The sequence below is a fragment of the Pholcus phalangioides genome, unplaced genomic scaffold (assembly GCF_987345545.1).
Source record: "Pholcus phalangioides strain wild (caught in Gottingen) unplaced genomic scaffold, Ppha-v1.0 ptg000008l_1, whole genome shotgun sequence".
Classification (NCBI taxonomy): Eukaryota; Metazoa; Arthropoda; class Arachnida; order Araneae; family Pholcidae; genus Pholcus; species Pholcus phalangioides.
Window position 1 is genome coordinate 21,245,114 of NW_028301601.1, and position 22,444 is coordinate 21,267,557.

A 22,444-nucleotide genomic window follows, 5' to 3' on the forward strand; every position below is an offset into this window, starting at 1 on the left:
CAGTTAGTATATCGGGAATTACCTAGATTGACTTTCTCAGTCAGAGAGATATTTAATTAACTTGTAAATTTAATTAAATCTATATTCATTAATGCTAGAGTTGAACGAAAATTCATCTGCTAATAATCGAAGTCATTCATATTTCGTCCTTAACTGGAGTATGCCGTACGTATTTGGAGACCACACATCTACAGAGGGACATAGACTTGGTTGAAGGGGTGCAAAGAAGAGCTACGCGTGCTCTCGTTGACACACGCAAGAATTGAGCTACAAAAAGTGACGGCTTCTTGGATGTGTTTAAGTTGGAAGAACGCATATTCCGGGGGGGGGGGGGGGATATGGTCGAAGTGTCTAAAATTTTTCAACGGGATGGATAGGGGGTGGACCATGAGTTATTTATGCACCATCAATCAACTGCTTTGGCAAGGGGACACCAGTTCGTTTAGTAAGAGACAATTCCGGGATGTCGTGTGCGCAGGGAGTTTTTCTCTAATACGGTTGTTAATAAATACAAATGCAATGGAAACACCAAGGCCACAACAGACAAATTTGCCCAACGAAGAGGCTGGTTATATTATGCCCTTAAAAATATGGCTGTCAAATATAACCATAAAAAAGCATGTATCAAATAATAATAATTTATAATGACTGACACGGCATGCATAATAAACGATTATGGTGGTCATATCTAATCATGGATAGCTTCTCAATTTATCCCAATCCCTTTATCGTACTTCTTTTCTAAAAGTGCCAGTTGTGTTGCCAGTAGAAGTCATGACCTTCGGAGGTTAGCTATTCCATTTTTTTGCAACCCTGTTAGAGCAAAACTCTCTGCGTCACCACAACTCGGAATTGTCTCTTATTAACCGATACTGGTGCCCCCCCCCCCGTCAAAGCAGTTGGTCGACGGTGCATTAATAGCTCATGGTCCATTCTATCCATCACGGTGAAAATCTTAAACAATTCGATCATATCCCCCGCCACCTCGTTCCTCCAATATCAAAATACTCAAGAAATCAAGTCTTTCTTCAATAGTTCACCTCCGGAGATCGTGAATTCTAACACAATTTACACGTTAGAAAGGGATAGTTAGGGATAAGGGGATAGAGAAGCTATCAATAGTTATACTAGACAAATATTAATCTCTTTTCTATGGGCAGTGAATTATATAACATCCTTATTCCATAATCGAGGCGAGAGTTCGGCGATTCCACAATGAAGGAGATAATTGCGATTCCATAATTATCAATCTTTTTTCTTCCGTGATATATTTCATATTCGATTGCTGTATTTTGGTTATATTTGGCATCCATATCTCTGTGGTGTTTGGTTAGAACATAACTCCAAAATCACATTTTAGAGATATAAGCATTCTCATTGTCATTTAAAAATCCAAAATTAAACATACACACAAATACAAATGAAAATATACATCAGCACGTTTTATAGCCGTACGCACGTATTTGTGCATTTATGTCACTTCTAACTAGTTATAATTAGATCAAAAAGCCATTTTTGGAAGATACCATGTTCTGACCAAAGATTTTTTAATGGCATGTTTTTTAATCCGCCTCCTTGGGCAATTTGCCGGTTGTTGCCTCCGTGCTTGTATTTGTGTTTGAATTGAATTCCACTCGAAAATCATTACGAAGAATCGTGGATCTTATTATTCATTATCTTGATGGCACAGTTATTGCAATCGATATCGAGAGGTGGTGGCGGTGCCCTTCCGATGATGAACATAGTGACATTCAGAATGTCCGATTCAAACATTATTAATATATTTATTTTGGTTTCAGTTATTGTCGTTGTGAGAATCCCTATGGATTAATCTTCAGAAGTTATTTTCCACGATCATAACTTATTGTCGTGAAAGTAAAAAGGAATAAAATAAAACGAGATACAATTATCGATTTCATGACAAAGCTTATTAATTACATTCACGGTCCGTGCGTGTTTCCTTCTAAGGAATAAAGGCATATACGAACCATATTTTTTGTTCCTTTTCTTCGAGTTTTAAATTTATATCATCTTTTTATCTCGCGGAACTTTGCTCGAGGATTAGGTTCTTTTATATTAAAAGATTGAAATATTCTGGTGAATACTATTTTTTCTCTTCATGTTATTCCTTTTACTTTCCGACTTTTCTACATCATACGATGTGCTGGAAAACAAGAAAAGCGTAACGCAAATTGTTATGAAAGCTGACAGGATAGAAAATGAGGTATACCGTGAAAACCACACACACGTCAGTGACATCATTGGTTTCTGGAGTGAAAAGAATTTCTTGTGTTTAACCCGTGAAAAATACTTTGTTTTATATACTAGCGAGACAACGTTTCGAAAAATATATGTTTTTAAAGTATAAGAGTAATAAATTTTCGTGTGTATATGAGTCTGACATTTATTTTAAAAATTCGCATTTTTAAAATATGCTAAGTTAGAATCGGTTAAATAAGAAAAAAAGGAATCTTACTAATAGAGTGTAACAGTTTATTATCTGTTTGGAGGATTTGATACTAGGATGTCCGTGTGAGAACAAGAGTTACGAGATATCTCAGAAAAGAAATCTATTTGCATTCAAATCTATATCTTGCATTTAAAAATAGCTTTTATCTCCCTCGAACATACTTTGGTTCGTATTTAAATCTCAACAAAAAATTTCAAATGTTTCCGCTCAAAAATACTTCGATATTTATTTATTAATAACAGAAAGAATATCGATTGATGTTTATCTCTCCAAAAAAATATCGATCGATATTTATATCTACAAAATATCTCAAATAACTTTTTTGTCTCAATTAGTGTTTTCCCAAAATTATCTCTAAAATGTATTTATATATCAAAAAAGCAATTATATCTAAAAAAAAACCATCCATCCATCCCATAAGTGTCTCAAAACAGCATTTATATATACAAATACAAATACAACGCCACAACAGGCAAATGCCCAACGAGGTGACTGAGAAAAAGATGCCCATAAAAATATGGATGTCATATATTTCAAAAATACAGCAATTAAAAATGAAATTAACAAAAATTATAATCAATATACACACATGATAAATATTATATACAATGCCGACATAAAGAATACTAATGGTTGTCTGATTCTAAGAATGGATAGTTTCTCGATTTACCCCAACATGTTTATCTTATTTCTTTTTAAACGTGTCAATTGTGTTACAATTTACTACCTCCGGGGGTAAGCTATTCCATTTATTAACAACCCTATTAGAGAAAAATTCCCTGCGACACCATAACCTTGCATTGTCCCTCACCAATCGATACTGGTGTCCCCTTGTAAAAGCAGTTGATTGGCGGTGTACTAAAAGTTCATGGTCCATCCTATCCATCCCATTGAAAATTTTGAACACTTCGATCATATCTCCTCGACACCTGCGTTCATTCAATGTGAACATACTCAAAAAATGAAGTCTTTCTTCATAACTCAAGTGTGTGCCAATGAGGACACGCATAGCTCTTCTCTGCACCCCTTCAACCAAGTCTATGTCCCTCTGTAGGTATTGTCTCCAAAACCTTACAGCATAATCCAGTCCAGGACGAACTAAGCCTCGAAAAAGCGGAAGAATGACTTTTGGAAAACGCGAAGAGATAGGTTTTTTTGAAAATGAGACCAAGCATCTCCCATAAATGTCTTGAAACAGCATTCAACTCCACAAAAGCTATTGAGCAAGGTGACCCAGGTCGATAAGATACTCGCCTGAAGTACCAAAATATGTTTAGAGGTCACGCGAGTTCGATGCCCGGTTCCTCCTGGTCGGAAAACTTTCCTGACACAGGAGTACAATAGAAACGACGACATGGCCGCGGAAGAAGATTGCTACCGCAGGGATTCCCACATCGAGATGCTAGCGCACCATCCTCTCGGTGAGTAACGGATAAGGATTCAGTTCGGAATCGGCAATAAACTATAGGTCTAATTATCCCTCTTGCGCAGAAATTGACGGTGATGCGACAAAAATGATCGACGAAAACTGTCTCGAAATGGCATCTATTTCTAAAAAAAATCTATCTCCATTTATGAATAAAAAAACTTAGTACCATTTATTTCCGAGAAATCTATCATTTATTTTTGATACAAAAAACTTTAATCATCATTTAATCTCGCCAAAAAAACCCCCATACATATATATTCCTATCGATTTCATTTTGCTCTCTCAGAAAATTTATTATTATCCCAAGGTTTTTGTTACCATCATAACAATAAACAGAATAAGAAAAATGCACAAACTACACTTTGCCACGGCTTTCAATCACCAAATATTATTATTATTCTACTATTCTTCACCGTCTTTGTTCTATTTTATTCTGCTACTTTTCTTCAAACGAATTAACCCTTGAAGAAAAATTCAAGAAGATATCGAGATGTGATTATCAAAATTTTGTTTCTTCCCAAATTTTGCGATAATCAACATATATTTTTTTTTTTTGCAGACTTAGCTATTTTAAGACGACGTACGTGTGACAGAAATAAAAACTTTCAAGTATCCATATTTCGATGAATTTTCTGATTCAAATGTCACTGCGTAAATTTCTTTTTTTAATTAGAATTTTTTCCCCATTGATTAGGGACGTATAAAAGTTGTAATTATGCACACTTATCTCAATTATCATTTTTTGAGATCAAAGTGTTAACCTCCAGTTCCCTTTTCTTACATAATATTTCATTTTCGTCTTAGATTATTCCGTATATATATATATATATATACAGGGTGATTAGCGACTAAGCCCTGATTTAAAAATTAAATATCTCTACAACAAAGATCAATAGAATTATGCGGTAAACGGTACGTTTATTAGCAAAACTGTAAGAATGTTCTACAGAAATTTCGAAAATTTAGTTTTTTTTAAATTTTTTAAAATTAAAAAAAAACAAAAAAAAACGAGATTTCGGGGTTCCGAAAATCCTCATTTGTGTGAAGAGAAACCACTGCATTCGCCTAAAGTTACTGCATGGGCTGCGGTATGCGACATGTGTGCTGACAAATTGTTCCAAATTGAACGTAACGTTCAGTAGTAATCGTTTCTCGCACGAAGAAGGGGCCGATAATGCCTCTGGTGCATACCTTAGCCCGTGCTGTAACTTTAGGCGAATGCAGTGGTTTCTCTTCACACAAATGAGGATTTTCAAAACCCCAAAATCTAAAGTATTTCTTTTTTTTTGAATTTGAAAAAATTAAAAAAAACTAAATTTTCGAAATTTCTGTAGAACATTCTTACAGTTTTGCTAATAAACGTACCGTTTACCGCATAATTCTATTGATCTTTGTTGTAGAGATATTTAATTTTGAAATAAGGACTTATTCGCTGATCACCTTGTATATATATATATATATATGTATGTATGTATATTTGATCAGATTAAAGAATTTTTTTTAAAACAAAACCTACAATAAATACCAAATAACATACCAATATTAGCGCCTAAGGCAGCCTGAATATATAGTGTGTTGAAAAAACAACGAAGATTAAATTTGAATGCAAATAGATTAGTGCAAAATGAAATAGTAAAGTAATGTAAAATATTCGAAACATGTATGTATGTATATGTATATATATATATAACATACATTCTAAAAGAAACACTGAATATAAAACCAAATGTGTTGAAAAATTTAAAATTAAAACATTTTAAAAGCCATAGTATAGCGCCCACGGCAGGTGTATACACCTAACTAGAAAATATAAAATTACAAGAGAATGAAAAGATTAAAATTAATTATTTTTTTAAAAATTAAAAAATTCACTAAATCGTAAAATGAGGTGGTCGTTCTCAAGGGGGAAACCCCCCACATTATCCGAATAAACAAAAGTGTTTCTGATGATGGTAAGCCAAAGAAAAGTATAGAATTAACATCAGTTTGGATAAAACTCAAGTTTCTCTTCTCCACGCCATACATTTCCCAATGAATTAATCATCACATCGAAAAACTGCGTATAACAATCGCTCCAAATATTTGCCGAGAATATCGTGCGCGTCATTTTTCAGGCTCGAAATACAGTCGACGCTCGTTATAGTGGCTGTCCGTTATAACGACCCTTGAATTATAACGGTCGTTACGACCACTATTTCCCAATTTTATTCCTAATTCTACCATGTCACTATTTTATCCATATAATGACCAGTAATTATCATTCAATCCATTACAGCGACCGATCTCAACACTCCTCCCGGTTTTTCTTTCTGTTTTTGTGTTTTTTCAAAAAAATAGACGACATCCATCGGTGAATGTGTGTGACCTTGGCATTTGATGCTTGGAGAAGGTGATTTAATGCTGGAGATGTGTACCAAGATAAAGCGTTGTCACACTTCCACAGAATACCATGTAGTTAAATAGTGCCCTCACTGAAAAAACAGGGTGCGTCACAACAAGGCGTGGGTCGACTAGATGGTTTTACTTCCCCTCCAAACGTGATTGAATTTTCGCAATATTACTTAAATTCTCAATTTAAGAATATATATCTAACCGTTTGAAATCATTGGTGGTCCGCTGGTCCGACACCACTGATTAAACAATTGGACACCGTGAAAAAAATTGTGGTGGCACACGGGACCAGTAGCAAAACACTTTCAAGGCCCCCCCCCATCACTTCCGCAGTGACACATCGAACGCGGAAGAATCTCCTATGGGCGAATCAGTGATACGTCGAACGATTGACTACAGTACTAATTGCTTTTATGACTTTCTGCAACACACACTCTTCTAAATAACAATACATATGGGAGAAAGTGAATTATTATTCAGAACAAATTTCGTTCAGCGTACCAATCATGATGTCTGTGAAATGGGTTCTTGTATTCACTGGTCCCAGTGACTTTTATTTTTCAACTCTAACGCTGCAGGTAACCAAACTTTCTTTATTCATTCTGAAAAATTTAAAGCGTATTCTTTCATTCGATATGACTATCTTAAATAAACGGACTGCTATATCTTCACTATATTCCCCTGCATTAGCCGGCATTCCGGGAAGTATCGTGCCGGAAAATTGGAATTATAAATTCTGGAAAATTCTTATATATCTTTATTATAAAAACACATTAAAACCACTGAATGCAATAATTCAATACTTATTATGAACCTCGTTTCTCCCCGCATATCGGGAACAGACCGGAGACCCCAAAATTATAAAATCCGATGTCCTTCGAGTAAGGCGATCTGCCGTCTAATGCGAGGTAAAATGGTAGATCGCATTGAAACTGATATTTGGTAGATCGCGCGAATTGAAAGTTTTGGCAGAAGCTGACTATAGAAATTTATGCCGAAAAAGCCAAAATATCCGAATCATTGAATATTCCAAAGGGTATGTTGTAAATCATAATTAAAAACTGTCATTCAATTATGAAAGCAGAAGAGCTGGAGTTTAGTTCTTCACATAGTCGGTCACAGAAAGGGAAATTCCGACAGTCTGAATAAGCGGGGAAGCTAAAATTCAAGATTTTTTTGAAAACGTTCGATATAAGGACCTCCCTATATAACGACTGTTTGAATTGTCGTACCTTGGAATAGAGTACCTTGGAACGGGACGGGGGTCGTCGACTGTATATCTATTGCGATATTACTTTCTGGTGAGATACCTTAATTTTGTTTTCTTCATAGCGACATCTATTCTCCTAAGGATAGTTGATTTTCCTCTTTCCATTGGTCTCTGGTTTTTCACTTAAAAAAAGAAACAAGTTTTCAAATGGTGTATGTAATTTCAAACCCATTAAAACCATGTTTTTTTGTTTTTTTTAAAATTTAACAAAGTCTATATTGAATGCAAGTCAGCGTTGAAGAATGTGAAAATTAATTTATATTAATTAATTCATACATAGTAAATATTTTATACCTTCATTTATGGCCTACTTACTTATTACATTTTGTAACATTTTGGCGAATTGTACATAACTGATTTCATTAATGTATCCATTTTAATACACGCATTTTTTCGCATAATATTTCGTTTTCCTACTGCAGTAAGCGTCTGATTTGTCTAATCTCTCATATAGTCAGAAATTGTTGCCCATGCCATAAGGTATTGAGGCGTGTAAGTTGGTAACCGATGTCAGTGTTATGATCGAAGTCATAACATATACTTTATGTAAATTATATTATTGTTTTAGATGGCTATATATTGTACATAAATTGTAGGTGTTTTTCTTTTATTTCTCATCTGGTGAAGGGGAATTATCTCACGGATCGTGAGAACGGAAGTTTGACCACATGGCCCCCTCGGACATTCCTTAGATGGCCGAGGTCCACTTCCACTTTGAAGGGGTCGGGTGGTCTGGGTTCCTGGAAACTATCCGTGACGTAGATCTCATCCAATACGCTGATTGGCTCAAAGTCCCGCTCCAGGAGTACTATCTTGTGAGTTTCGCTTCTCTCGGGGCGATTCTTGATGAGTATGGCGAGGTGTTAAGATGTAGTTAATTAATACTTGAACACGACTTCGATTTCCGTGTTTGTGGTGTTGGTGAATTGAAATGAAGTATTGAAATTCACGCCGAAAAAATGAGTATCGTTGTAATCTTTTGTAATTTATATCATATATATATATATTGCGATTATGTAACCAAGCAGTCAAGTAATTCCTTTTTTTTTCACTACGCACATGTCCTATTCATGAAGTAAATGTAAAGCTATAAATTCTAATCGACTCGATTCCTTTCTTGAAGTTTCAGTTTAATTCTTCTGATATTTTAAGTAACGAGTGAATATAACATCAGTGACTCTGTATGTTCGAATGGTACAGTTTATTCATTCGAACATACAGAGTTAGATTCGCAGAGTTATTCATTCCCTGTCATGTTTAATTGCACGTGTGCCTACATTTATTTTTTTTGAATATCCTTCTCAAAATTTTTCTGAAATTCCTTCCCATTACCGGCGGCTTCTTGGATCACAATTTGTAAGTTTAACTCTTTTTTTACGTGGTGTTTCCCCCCCCCCCTTTTCTCCAGAAGAGCAGTTGCATGGCTTATTGGCTAATTGAGAATTTGAGCTTCTGACAAAAAGATCTGAACTGATATTCTGATGGTGGCATTTTTACCGGATTTATGTTTTTATTTATTTATTTCTTTCTACTAACTGCAATTACTTCACATCTACACAAACCCGCACAACCTTGTCTATAATTCCTTTCATAGCCATCAAATACAGTCCGTAAGTCGCCAGGCAGTCCACTCGGGCTAAGCAGTTTCGAGAAGAGTTAAATTCGGTCAGTCGGTCGATATCATATTTTCCGTTCTAGTCTAAGGGATTTTATCCTGAAGAACCCAAAATCATCGTGTTCACAAGTTTCTACGCGGGTAATAACATCGTGTTTTTTTTTCTGCAGATTATAACACTTAGCAGAGATTTCTTGACATCCTTCGGAAATGGCGCAGCTCTCCAACTTCCAATTTTTTCTATGATAAGTAAGCGATAAATTATCGAATTCATATTTTCTTAATTGATTTCAGTTGATTTAATTTACATTGATACTCTGAGCACAGCTTGGGCTGTATATTTTGATATAGGCCTATATATATGTTTAAAAGAATCTTTGCACGTACACTCACACAAGATAAACACATACAAATAATTTCTAATCCTTATGCAGCTCGTACGGAGCAGCATCGAACAGGGAAACTTATTATGAGAGTCTATAGATTCGATACGCCCTGAGAAAATTCATCTACCTCAGTCAGTCACAGGCAGTATTATATTTTCAGTTCTGTCAATGCAATCGGAGAAATTAAAGGTTGATCATGTTTTAGTTATGAATATGTCATCTTTGAATTAAAATTCGGTCTAAAAGAAGAGGCACTGACGAAGGAAATATAGGGTGCTTGTTTAATACTTCGCAACAAATGTCAAAAAAAAGCAGGTGAATCATGAAATTGAGAAATCGGGACAAATCTCTGAAGTGATTGATAAAAACCGACACGTTACGCTAGATTAATTAAATTCTTTGATTAAAATTAGGGCATCTTGAGAATTATTTCTCAGAGAGCATTAGTTATTAATTTCACGGAAATACAACAGCCGCCGTTTTTCAGAAAATGATTCTTATATCCGGAGCTTTTTTTTTGCTCTTGCTACTATACGTTTACACTGGGGTACGTAAATAATATCTCCCCCACCCCAGCCTTAAGCCGAGATGATAATGTTTTTGAAGTAGAAAACGAAAAAAAAAACAGTTAGTAATTTTTTTATTAACTATAAAATTGTAATTCTTTAAATTTCAAATTGGTTTAAATATCCATAGCGTATTGTTATCCTTAGAGACATCGTTCGTTGTCCATGTAGACTGACATAAAATGTTAACTATACTGCTGCTACTCTCTACTACTACTTTACTAATCCCCAAGCGCATAACTCAATGTCTCCCAAAGTGAACAATAATGGTCCGGGGGTTGGTGGTAGGAGCTGCGAGTGTAACAAGCAATCCTACATGGCTTAATTGTGTTTGTGGGGGAGGGTGAGACGATGCGTAAGAAACAGTTCCTGAAAAAGTGGGGGGGGGGCCGTTGGAAAATAAGTTTTGGAAATTCTCTGCTGTTGATGCTGTTGCGTCCGCATGCGCTTAAAAAAGGAACTATTCAGAACGTGCCAGAAAATTTTTCTACCCGATTTTATCACATCGATAAACGTGCTGAAACATAATAGAAGTGTTCATTTTCCATGGCATTCTTTTCACAATGGATGTCACGTCACCACACCAAAACTTACATAACTATCGGCCAAAATATTTACGGAAAACATCGCATGCTTCTATAAGACTCAAATATATAATGCGATATTACTTCAGATTCGCAATTTTTTTCCATTATTAATTATTTTCCTTCGTATATAGGACATTAATATCTTCACAGCAAACAAATTAATAACGAATTATAAACTTAAAGAATATTTAAAACACTCTTTAATAAGATATCACTAAAATTTATGTCATAAAGCTGGATGTTTGGAAACAGGATATGAGCTTCCCTTTCCCCATACACTTTTTATTTGCGAAAGTTCGTGATTATATGTTTCCGGACAAGAGACAATGAAGAATCGTCGAATTTATTCTATTTCACCGTCGACTATTAACTAAGTCCACCCTGTGTCTTCCAGTATTCCACTCTGTGGAGACGCTCCTTCTACTTACGGCGAAACGCAGTGCAAAATTTCCCTCGAGTGTTTAGCTTATATAAAAATTAATTACTAGCATCTCTTGAATTGTTAAGATAATTCGCATCCGTTATCGGTTACTTCGTTGCCTTGAATCCAAAAGGTTCATGTCGGGTGGAGAAACAGCTCCGGAGAATGGGAAAGAGAGACGTCGGGTCAACCAATGGAAATTTGCTCATTTTCTCTCATCGCCCCGGCAGAACGAAATGTATTCCAAGTATGCAGTGCCCTATCAAGAGATATTTGAGACGGGAATGCCGTAGCAATTTTCACCGAGGAATTCCTTTTCTTAATGGCGAAAATGAATGAGAGAAGGAGTTTCTAATGGACTTACCACTACCGCGGTGGAAGTACTCAAAAGTACTGTCGGGAAAGAGTAGATGTAGGGGGCTGGGGTTTCTCGGAGTCAAAACCTGGAAAAGCCCACACGTTCATTCGGTGCAAATTAGGTTCGGGAGTTTAATTTGTTTGTCTGGGAATTAATCTGCGATCGATTGTATAATTTGCTCTGCACGTGAATTAAATGTATTTTATTATATCGATGAGAACAGAGAGATAAATATTGCCTTTCCCTCTGGCATGTCGTTGAAGTATCAAGAGAATAACCCATCTCTTGGTAATGATGTAATCAATCTCCAGGTCGAGGCTATCAGGGAAATATGTACTTACAATTCTTAGTTGATTGTATCATAGTCTTAAGTTGATTTGGCTTTCGAAAAAAATGAAATAATTCTCAGTTTCAAGGTATTTTTGCTTATTTTGGATTTCATGACGATGAGATTTATTTCAGTAATATTAAAATTATATTAAATATATATATTTCAATTATATTAAAATTACCTATTTAATCTATTATCGGAGGGAAAAAAGTTATTCACCTGATTATAAAATTTAATTTTTTTTTTTGGAGCAATTGTTCTTCACGTCCCACACACTGCGGGCCACACTTAAAATTGTAATGGAGCTTGCTGATCTTTGCTAATCACATGGTTATATATGTGAGAGGTAGCACAAATTTTCTACTCCGCAAGTTAGGTAATGTATATTTCTGTTGCTCTAGGCTATCATGTACAAATACAAATACAAATACAACGCCACAACAGGCAAATTGCCCAACGAGGTGGCTGCCTTAAGAACATCATGGATCCCCTAGCCCCTACCTACTACTGCTACACCACACATGCATCCCCCCCCCCGCGGAACCCCCCAACGAATCGGTACATGCGGGAATGTGCGTGTACGTGTAGTGCAACCTGACGTAAAGTTTGTTTCTGTGTATTGCTTGTTATGTGTAGTGCTGTCATCTGCCCCCAGTTTTACTAACTATGAGTGAAGTGTTATGATTGAATGATTTATCGTTGTAGGACTGTTGCTCTCTGTGGCGAGACTTTTTAACGGGGAGATCGGCTCGCATTTGCGCCTTGAAGTTGGGAACCACAGAAAACCAACTTCAGCCGACCACCACTGTGGGGTTCGAACCCGGATCCTCGCATCACGAGTCCGGCACTATAACCACTCGACCACCACAGCGGCATAAAAGAGATATTGAAAAATATTGTGTCGCTGAAGTATCAGGAGAATAACTTATCTCTTGGTAATGATGTAATGATTCTCTTTAGCTTAAGCCTGCCATGGAAATATGTAAATATACTTCTTATTTAATTTAATCAGTACCATTAGTGGACATCAGTGTTCGAAAGCTTTGCAGTTTCAACATTTTTCTACAAGTAATCTTCCTCATCCATGCAAAACTAATGCGTTTTATCTTGATACTATCACGTGTTTACCCATTCCGAATTGTCAATACAATCCGTAGAACGACTTTTGGCAAGCTTTCCATCCCAATTATAAAACTCCTCTTGAATTCTATCAGTGCGTGAATCAGTTCATGAGTGTCCATCCGTGCGGCGATACCGGTCGGTCACCAAATCAATAGTAATTAATGCAAAATTGCAGAAAAATGAAAAAAAAAAGTTTTCTCTCTAAAATTCACGCCATAGATGTAACTGAATGTATTAATTTGCGAAATAAATAGTGATTTTTGATGCATCTACTATCTAGGAACCAGAAGAACAATGGACATGTATTAGTTTATGAAGAAGTGGAAACCTGGGTAAAATTTTAATGACTAAACATTTCCCGTTTTTTTACCTTAATACTTATGGCGGACTCAAATCTCCGAGTATTCTAGGCCATTTTACTGGTGAGACTTATATACAGGAGCGTTGTTCCTTGTGTGGCCCGCGAACGTAGCTGATCAGAGGTTGGCCAACACTTGGGACAGGTTATTGATACACGTCTTTGTACTCGTATGTATAAAAATTGATCACACATACGTGATCTTATCTCTATCTTCTGCTGAAAATGTTCGTAATGAAAGAAGAAATGACGGAGAATATAATGTGTTCGTCTTCAAAACTTCTCAATCGATAACAGGGCGACGGTAGGTGGATGATGTAAATGAGAAACCGAGACAAATCTCAGAACAGGTAAGAACAGCACATATTAAGGCGCGTATACACTAGCGCGCGAATCGTGCAATGCAAGCGTTCGCAATCGGTTGTTCAGTAATTTGTACGGTGTTGCGAACGATTAATAACGAATCATTCTTGATCTGTTTGAACCGATTCAGTAGGAGTCGGTTTTTTCCACGAACAGAAAGGAATTCTTCCTTCTTTTTCTTTTGGACGGCGTCGTTATCGGTGTGCGTGTTTGTCATGGCCCCCACATCATATAGCAGGACCCCTAGGCTGGGATCTTTTGCGGGCCCCCCCCTGACCCCACTTTCACGGGGGCCCTTTATGATGAATTTATAGCCTGAAAAAGCAAAAAAATAGTGAAAATCGTCCCAGGCCCCAGGGCTGGAGCCTTGTCAGCCCACCCCTTGTGGGGGTCATGGTGTTTGTACGTGCTTCTGAGCCAATCCAGAGCCTTCATTTCTTTCCCTCGTCTTATTTCGCGAAAGTTATTTAATTTAATAGTCATAATAATTGAAATTCGTCATTTTTGAGTCATTTAAACTCGTTAATCATATCATGTTCCTCAATAGTTGTTACTGCCGCTCAAAACCTACAGATGGCATTGAAACAGCTCCCGGATGGAGCCATCGTTGATGATGATTATTCGTTTCGGAAATCGTACCCACTGAATGCATTGCGAACGCTTGGGAATGCTTGCATTGCACGATCCGCGCGCTAGTGTGTACGCGCCTTTACCCAACAGGGTGGGCAAAAAGTCAGTAAAAGCCTGTAAAAATTCATAAAAGCTGGAAAAAATAACAGAATTAAAAACGGTTTGCAAGGCATCCCGCTTGCTAAGCCACGGATTTTTTTTAAGACAGGAAAAAAAAAAAAACAGTCGATAGGAGGGGCTGACGCAAATAACGAACAGAATGATGCCTCCAAATCGTTTATTACAGCAGCATGCGGTCTCAACATGACCACCACCACAGGGGAAAACACATTACAGGCGAGTCACAAATTCAGCAACGACGGAAAGCAGCAGGTCTACGAACACAGTTCAGGCAATTTTAGCCATGCCTTGGATTTAGTTACTGTAATTGCTCTCTGAGAAATAATCGTCAATATCAAGGTATTTATTTAATCCTGCGTAATATGCGCGGTTCTTATCTAACCTTTTACGAGATTTGTCTCGGTTTCTCATTTTTATCATTCACCAATCGTCGCTCGTTATCGATTGAGAAGTTTTGAACACGATCCGCATATATTCTCCGTCATTGCCTCTTTCATTACGAAGATACGAAGATTTTCAGCTCAAGATGGCAATAGTGGCTCAAAGATGGCTCAAGATGGCACTTATGAGTGATTAGTCTTTATCGGGGGCGATCGCACTTATTGTAATAGAGCTGAAAAAATATGTGTCCGATTACCTTAAACTGACTTGATTCTGGAATTGTCATCAATTCTGGAATTCGTTTCATCATTTCTGTGTGTTTTTCCTTCTGAATTTTTATTCTCTCTCAATGGGAAAAGATTTTTTCCCATTGATTCTGAATTTTCGACTTAATCATGGGATTTTTCTCGCATTAATTCTGAATTTTCATAAATTCTGGTATTTTTTCCTTCATTAATTCTACTTTCGTCTATAGGGGATCGCGGGAAGTTCGGGCGAATAAAACCCTGCAATCGCTGTCATATAAAATGTTTATTGGACAGAAAAAATTATATAGACATTTTGTAAATGTTATAATGTTCTTTTAAATCATAATATAACCCTTTCAGACGCTGGTGCTACAAATGAGAGGGTTGCCTTTTTTCTCACTGTAGAATGTTTTTCTTTGGAGGTCAGAGAGTAAAGCTTTGACATAAAGGATTGTTTAAGTTTCAAGTTAGAAATATGGTGAATATGAATTTTCTGGGGGCTTGCGGCACTCAAAGTTGTAAACTTTCAGCAGTTTTTTTTTAATGGCTTCCAGGAGAAAGTGCCTCCGGGAAAATAGTGATTCGTTACATGAAATTTAGTAGTAAATTTCCGGAAAAAATTATGGGAAGATGAATATATCCCTTGCGTTACCTTGGCTGAAAAATTTAGAAGAAGTCAATTATTTCTCCAGAAAAAGGCATTTGAAACTACATTTGGGACGTTCTGAAATAAAAAAGAAAACAATACAAAATTTTAGACGTTAGAAAAACTTTTGAAATAAGATTTTGAAAAGAAGAAAAAAAAGGAAACGTTTTTTAACATTTTGAAAAAATATATTTTCTTAATGAAAATAACACCCATTACATATTTTTAAACGAGTTCTATTTTCGCAATGTTCTTCTATATTTAAAATATATAATTATCTGGAAAATTCGGAAATCGATGGAGTATTTTCTTCCGGATTTTACAAAATCTTTCAATCCTGAAACTCAATAGGAATCGTTATTTTCCAAGCCATCCATTTAGCAACGAAAGTAATGTCATAACATCAAAGATTCCGTAACTATCGCTCAGAATATTTACAGACGGCATCGTACGCTTCAGTTCCAAGACCAGAAATAAGTCTAGTAACATTACTTTAGAGGAACGAATTTTTTATTTTTTGATTATTAATTATTCTTACTTCGTATATGAAATTAATTTCCTGATAGCAAACAAATTAATGATGATTTCCATAACGTAACGAATATTTAAAACTTAAAACACTCTTTAATAAGACATCACAAAGTTTATGCGCCATACAATGTCAACGTTCGAAAACGGGAAATGAGAGATGTTTGTATATTCCGCCAAACTTTTATTTGGATATGCTCGTGATTACATGTTTGCAGTGGAAAGAGAGTGAGAGAGAGAATGAAGGGCCCTAGAGTTGGTTCTATTTCAACGTCGACTATTAACTAAGCCAACCCTTAGTCTTCCAGTATTTCATTCTGTGAGGGCGTCGCTTCTCCTTACGAAACGCTGTACAAAATTTCCTTCGAGTGTTAAGCTTATATAGAAATTAATTACTAGCATCTCTTGAATTGTTAAGATAATTCGCATCCGTTATCGGCTACTTCGTTGCCTTGAATCCAAAAGGTCCATGTTGGGTGGAGAAACAGCTCCGGAGAATGGGAAAGAGAGACGTTGGGTCAACCAATGGAAATTTGCTCATTTTCTCTCATCGCCCCGGCAGAACGAAATGTATTCCAAGTATGCAGTGCCCTATCAAGAGATATTTGAGACGGGAATGCCGTAGCAATTTTCACCGAGGAATTCCTTTTCTTAAAGGCGAAAATGAATGAGAAGGAGTTTCTAATGGACTTACCACTACCGCGGTGGAAGTATTCAAAAGTACTGTCGGGAAAGAGTAGATGTAGGGAGCTGGGGTTTCTCGGAGTCAAAACCTGGAAAAGCTCATACGTTGATTCGGTGCAAATTAGGTTCGAGAGTTTAATTTGTTTGTCTGGGAATTAATCTGCGATCGATGGTTTAATTTGTTCTGCACGTAAATTAAATGTATTTTATTATATCGATGAGAACAGAGAGATAAATATTGCCTTTCCCTCTGGCATGTCGTTGAAGTATCAAGGGAGTAACCCATCTCTTGGTAATGATGTAATCAATCTCCAGCTTGAGGTTACCATGAAAATTTGTAAGTATAAGCATAAATTTTATAAATGTCTTAAGTTGATTAGGTTTTTGAAATAATGAATTATTTCCGATGTTTAATTAACATGTGCTTCCTAATTTAAGATTTCACGATGATAAAGAAACGGTGAGTATTGTGAATACATGCAAAGGTTCAAATTCAGCCAGACCAGCACGTGTAGATGCGGCCACCCGACATGCATGATACACAATGTGACACAGCGTGAGATACCATTTAGAGGCGATACCGAACGGACGAGAGATCTTGTGGAAACGGAAAATTATTTTACAAAGATCTGCAACAAGGAAACTACAACAAGTCTTGGGCTATCTGATAAAGAAACTATTTTGATAATAACTGGGAGCAGTGAACAATCCACTAGTGATTCGGAAGTAGAATCTAAAACAGATGCAGTTTCAATTTAGAGGGGCACACTTAGGGCCCTAAACCATAATATTTGTTTAATACACCCTGTATAATTTATGAATGTTTTTGTACATTCACTTTCATAGTATGATGGTGGTTTTGTGACCTTGAATATTTGCATGATCTCATTATGGCATTTGTTTCCAATATATGTGTCGTACATAGTAATGTTTATGTGTATCAACAATTGTATAAAAAGGGAAATTCATATTATGTAAATAGCGTATGTTATATAAATATATTATGTAAATATGTGTGGGTAATTCAAATGTGATTGCTGACACCCAGCACTGTGAACGGAGGCTGTGTTTGATTGTTCCCGCCGCAAGGCAAGCTCTGTGTGTATATTGCATATTCTGTAAAAGGAAAGGGAAACAGGACTGCCTGGCGCTGTGGACAGAGGATTTGTTTCTTCTTTTCCCGTCACAGTCGAGGCGCTGTATACCATATTATATATATATATTTTTGTATACATTGTGTATTTAGACCATTCTCAAATCTCTCGCACTTCAACATGCCAGCTTCTTTCTTTCTTGCCCACAAGTCTTTTCCACACTTCTTTCGAAATCCGAGACTGCGGTTTCCGTCCCTTTTGTGGCACTGGGCGCACGTGCAATTTTTCTCCCTAGACATTGGGGATACAGTCACCAATTTTTGTCGAATGGCTTGTACGTTGCATCGAGTTGATGGCTGTCTTCATGGGGAGAACGAAGCGAGTAATTCCAAACTTGCGAGCACGGGGCAAGGGAAACGCATGTTCACGATATCTACAGACAAAATGTTCGGAAGCCCGTATTCTGTTCCCTGATTGGTTAATTTAGTAGAGGGTGGTCAGGCCTGGCCATTTATCGTCGGCGACAAAATAACGTTAGCAAATATCCTGACATAAATACCACGGGAAAAAAATACTTGAAGCATAATAGCTAGGGATACGTAAATTTCGTATTTAAGAAATAACTGCGATAAATGCGAAATTTACGAAATAACTGCGATAAATGCGAAATTTACGAAATAAATGCGATAAATGCGAAATTTGCTAACTTTGACAAATAAATGCTGAAATTGATTTTTCTACTACTTTTTCGCGAAATCTAGGTAATTTCAAAAAATAATCTTTTTTTTTTTCATTTCATCGCTTTTTCCCTTCCTTCTTTATTATGTAAACAGGCAAAAATATGTGGATATGCAAACGATGGAACAGATGCGCCAAGCTAGGAAAATACAAACACCTAGCATAATTAAGTTTTTTACGTTTCTGCCGACCAGAAATGGTCCTATTCAGTTCAGGCGAATTTATAAATGCAGATTATATAATGAAAAAAAATTCCCTCCCCCAAGAGTTGAGGGGTGGGGGTTATTTAATGTCTGCTTTACCCAAGGCAATGGTCCTCACATCCTGGAGCAGGGCTCCCTAGGCTGAGATCTTTCACGGGCCCCTATATGATGAATTTATAACGTGAAAAATACTGAGAAGCGTCACAGGCCATCTCGTCCATATTCCTGGGCCTCAGGGCTGGAGATCTGTCATCCCCACTCTCGTGGGGGCCATGCCCAGAGTCCCTTGCAAAAGTTGGTTCCTAAGGTGTATACCCGGGCAGGGCCGCAACTAGATACTTTGTCATCCGGGGCAAACCGGCATTTTGGCGCCCCTTGATGTAGAAGAAACAGTTAAAAGGTGAATTCGGCGCCCCCTTCTGGTTCAGCGCCCGGGGCAACAGACCCACCTGCCTCCCCCAGTTGCGGCCATGGCCCCCACATCCTGGAGCAGGGCCCCTAGGCTGGGATCTTTTACGGGCCTCCTCAGTCAGACTTTCCACGGGTCCTTCTATAGTTAATTTATAGCGTGAAAAAGCAAAAAATTATGAGAATTTTATCGGGCCCCAGAGCTAGAGCCCTGTCAGCCTCGCCCATGTGGGGGCCGTGGTTGCGGCCCTGAGATCCCAGCCGTAGGCATATATATATATAATATATGAATTGACGTCATCGTGTTCCCCCAGATGTTCAAGTCTGTCTCTGCCTATGCAAGCAAGGCCCCTAGGCTGCGATATTTTGTGGGCCCACAGACCAAACTTTTCATGGGCCCTTCATTCAACAGTGAATTTGTAGCATGAAAAGAAATGATTGTCCCGGACCCTACCTAACCTTGCGGGGCCATGGCGGCCATTATATATTGCATATCATCGTGTCCTTCCCCCAGAACTTGTCTATGTATGCCTTACACGGGTGGAACAGTGTCATCTTAGCACAAACTCACCCGAGCCTGGCGGGATAGTCTTCAAATTTTCTTTAGTATACATGTAAATTCATAGGCAGACCATTTTTATTCAGGTAGGACCTCAGAAAAATCTTGGCCAGACATCCACCTGCGTCTCAGGTAGCTGTTCAAGATCTGAAGTTCTCTTACATAGCCAGAAATGTTTTCTGCGGGGAGAGAGAAATCTACCTCTTTCAATGACCTTGCTTTGACTACACCCAGCATAATGTTAATTCTTGAAGTGGTTTCCAATTGGGCTGTTGAACAGCACTCTTGGGTACTAGCAAGCAATAGGCGAGATGAGTTTTAAATCATTAATCTATAGGGAAATTCAAAGGCATCTCGTTACAGCCTTGCCTTCTCTGGACCATTTCATCACCCCCTCAGAAGTTATTGGTTGACAACGAGGAAAAAATTTTAAGTTTGGGAAACTGGGTTGATCACTTCTCCATGGTGTCAGAAGTATTTCAATCATGTGGGTGATTGTCTTGAGCTTCACATAGGAAATTTTTAATTTCTGAATCGATTCTGGAATTATTTATTCTAATAATTCAGGCTTCTCATCAATTTTGGAATTATCTCTATCATTAATTCTGAATTCTCGATTAGTTTTGGAATAGTTTTTCAACTAAATTCTAGATTTCTTTCATTCATTCCTAGAATCATTTCTTTCATTTATTTTAGAACTGTTTCCTTCATTTATTTCTTTCATAAATTCCGAAATTACAGTATTTATTTCTTCTTGCATAAATTCTGAAATTACTTTTTTCATTGATTTCGAAATTATTTCTTCAATTACTTCTCTGGAATAAATCGTTTTTCAATGTTTTCAACTATTTTCAGAAAACGATCAACGGACCACACGTTAAAGACAAAGCGGGAAAATTTGCCGAGAGAAATGTATAAAGAACGTGATGGTAACCTCTCCTAGCAAAATTTCCCGCAAAAAATTTCCCTTTTGACTAAATTTTTCCGACGCATTCCAAAAAATGTGCTGCCATCTGCCGGTGAAAATTAGTCAAGTATTTTACAATAGAAAAGTATCGCACAGAATTAATATTTTTTTTTATTCAAAAAATTTTTTTGTTTGATAAACTCTCAAAATTTCCAACAAATGCTAAGAAATTTCCCACTTGGCCAAATTTTGGCCAATTTTTCCCACGAATATGGGAAATTTCCCATGAGTTACCATCACATCAATTAAAGAATGACACGACATGGCCAAGCAAAGAGAAAGTAGCCAAACAGACAGCGCTCTTGCAACCTTTGTTTCGTCCAATCAGGGCGCAGAATCTGGACTCTCGAACATTTTGTCTGTAGATATGGTGAACTTGCAAGGGAAACCACAACTTTAAATCTTTGCTAACTTTTCCGACACAACTCTGCCTCTTTTGAGGCAACGGAAGTAAGGTCCTTTGCATCAGTCTGGGGTTGTGAGCGGTTCTATCTATCTATCTGTCGACGGTGAGTTGAGTATTTCTTATGTGGAGCAGGGTGTCTTCAACCTTAAGCGTTATGTGGAGCACACTGCAAATGGCGAAGGAAATCATTGGCTACTCTAGCTTATAAGGAGATATACTGTACCAGGTATGTGTGAGTGTTGCGTCCTATTCTTATATCTCTTTATCATACGAACCATTGGTTATAGTATTATCCAATTTTAAAAAAAAATAGACGCATTCAAATAACGTGCTTAATTTGAGATGTGTCACTTCACCGCCCACTAGGTGCCGGTTTTGATTTTTCCCGACAGCGGACGTTACCGATCAGCTCATGTATTTGTATTACCGATGCATCCGCTACTACAGACATTTAATTTCAGCTGAAATTAAGAAAAAGCTGAATTTTTTAGCATCAGTAACTCAAACACATAAATTGTCCGAAAATGGAACCTGTTTGAAAATATCCATCAGGATTGCTGAGACCTAACGTTGAGTCCTTTTTCCGGCATTAGTGCCAGGTCACCCCCATGTAGGCGCAAACTAGCAAGGATTATGCTTATTTAATTTCTGTAGAAAACCATTTTCAGGATTGGTTTCTGTACTACCTAGCAGAAGCTACAGAAACTAGTTCCGAAAATGATTCGCTACAGTAAGTAGAGTAAGTTTTATTATTTTAACATTTCGTAACAAAGGAGGAGCCCAGGGTCCTTGTAGCCTGTGTTTACGATAATAATATGCACATGTTAATTTTCTACATACGGTCACGCCCCCCCCCCCGTACCCTAACTTCCAATGAGAAAGAAAAGAAAGATAGGAAGAAAAGTTTACCTGTTTCTACTAAGTTGAACGAAAATAATCCATGTATCTAAAGCGCAGTATTCGCTGCTCATACGGAGAGTTAGCAGGTCATCTCAGAATTTAAACTCGTTTTAATGAACTGCAGTGTCAAAGAATCTATGGAATTTCCACGCTGTTGTTCCTCTCAAGTGATACATGCGGGGTTTCTTTTTCTAACATTCCGCTATTTTTCAACTCAAATATCTCGGCAATATTATCTTTGCAAACGTTGATTTGCTTTTGTTGG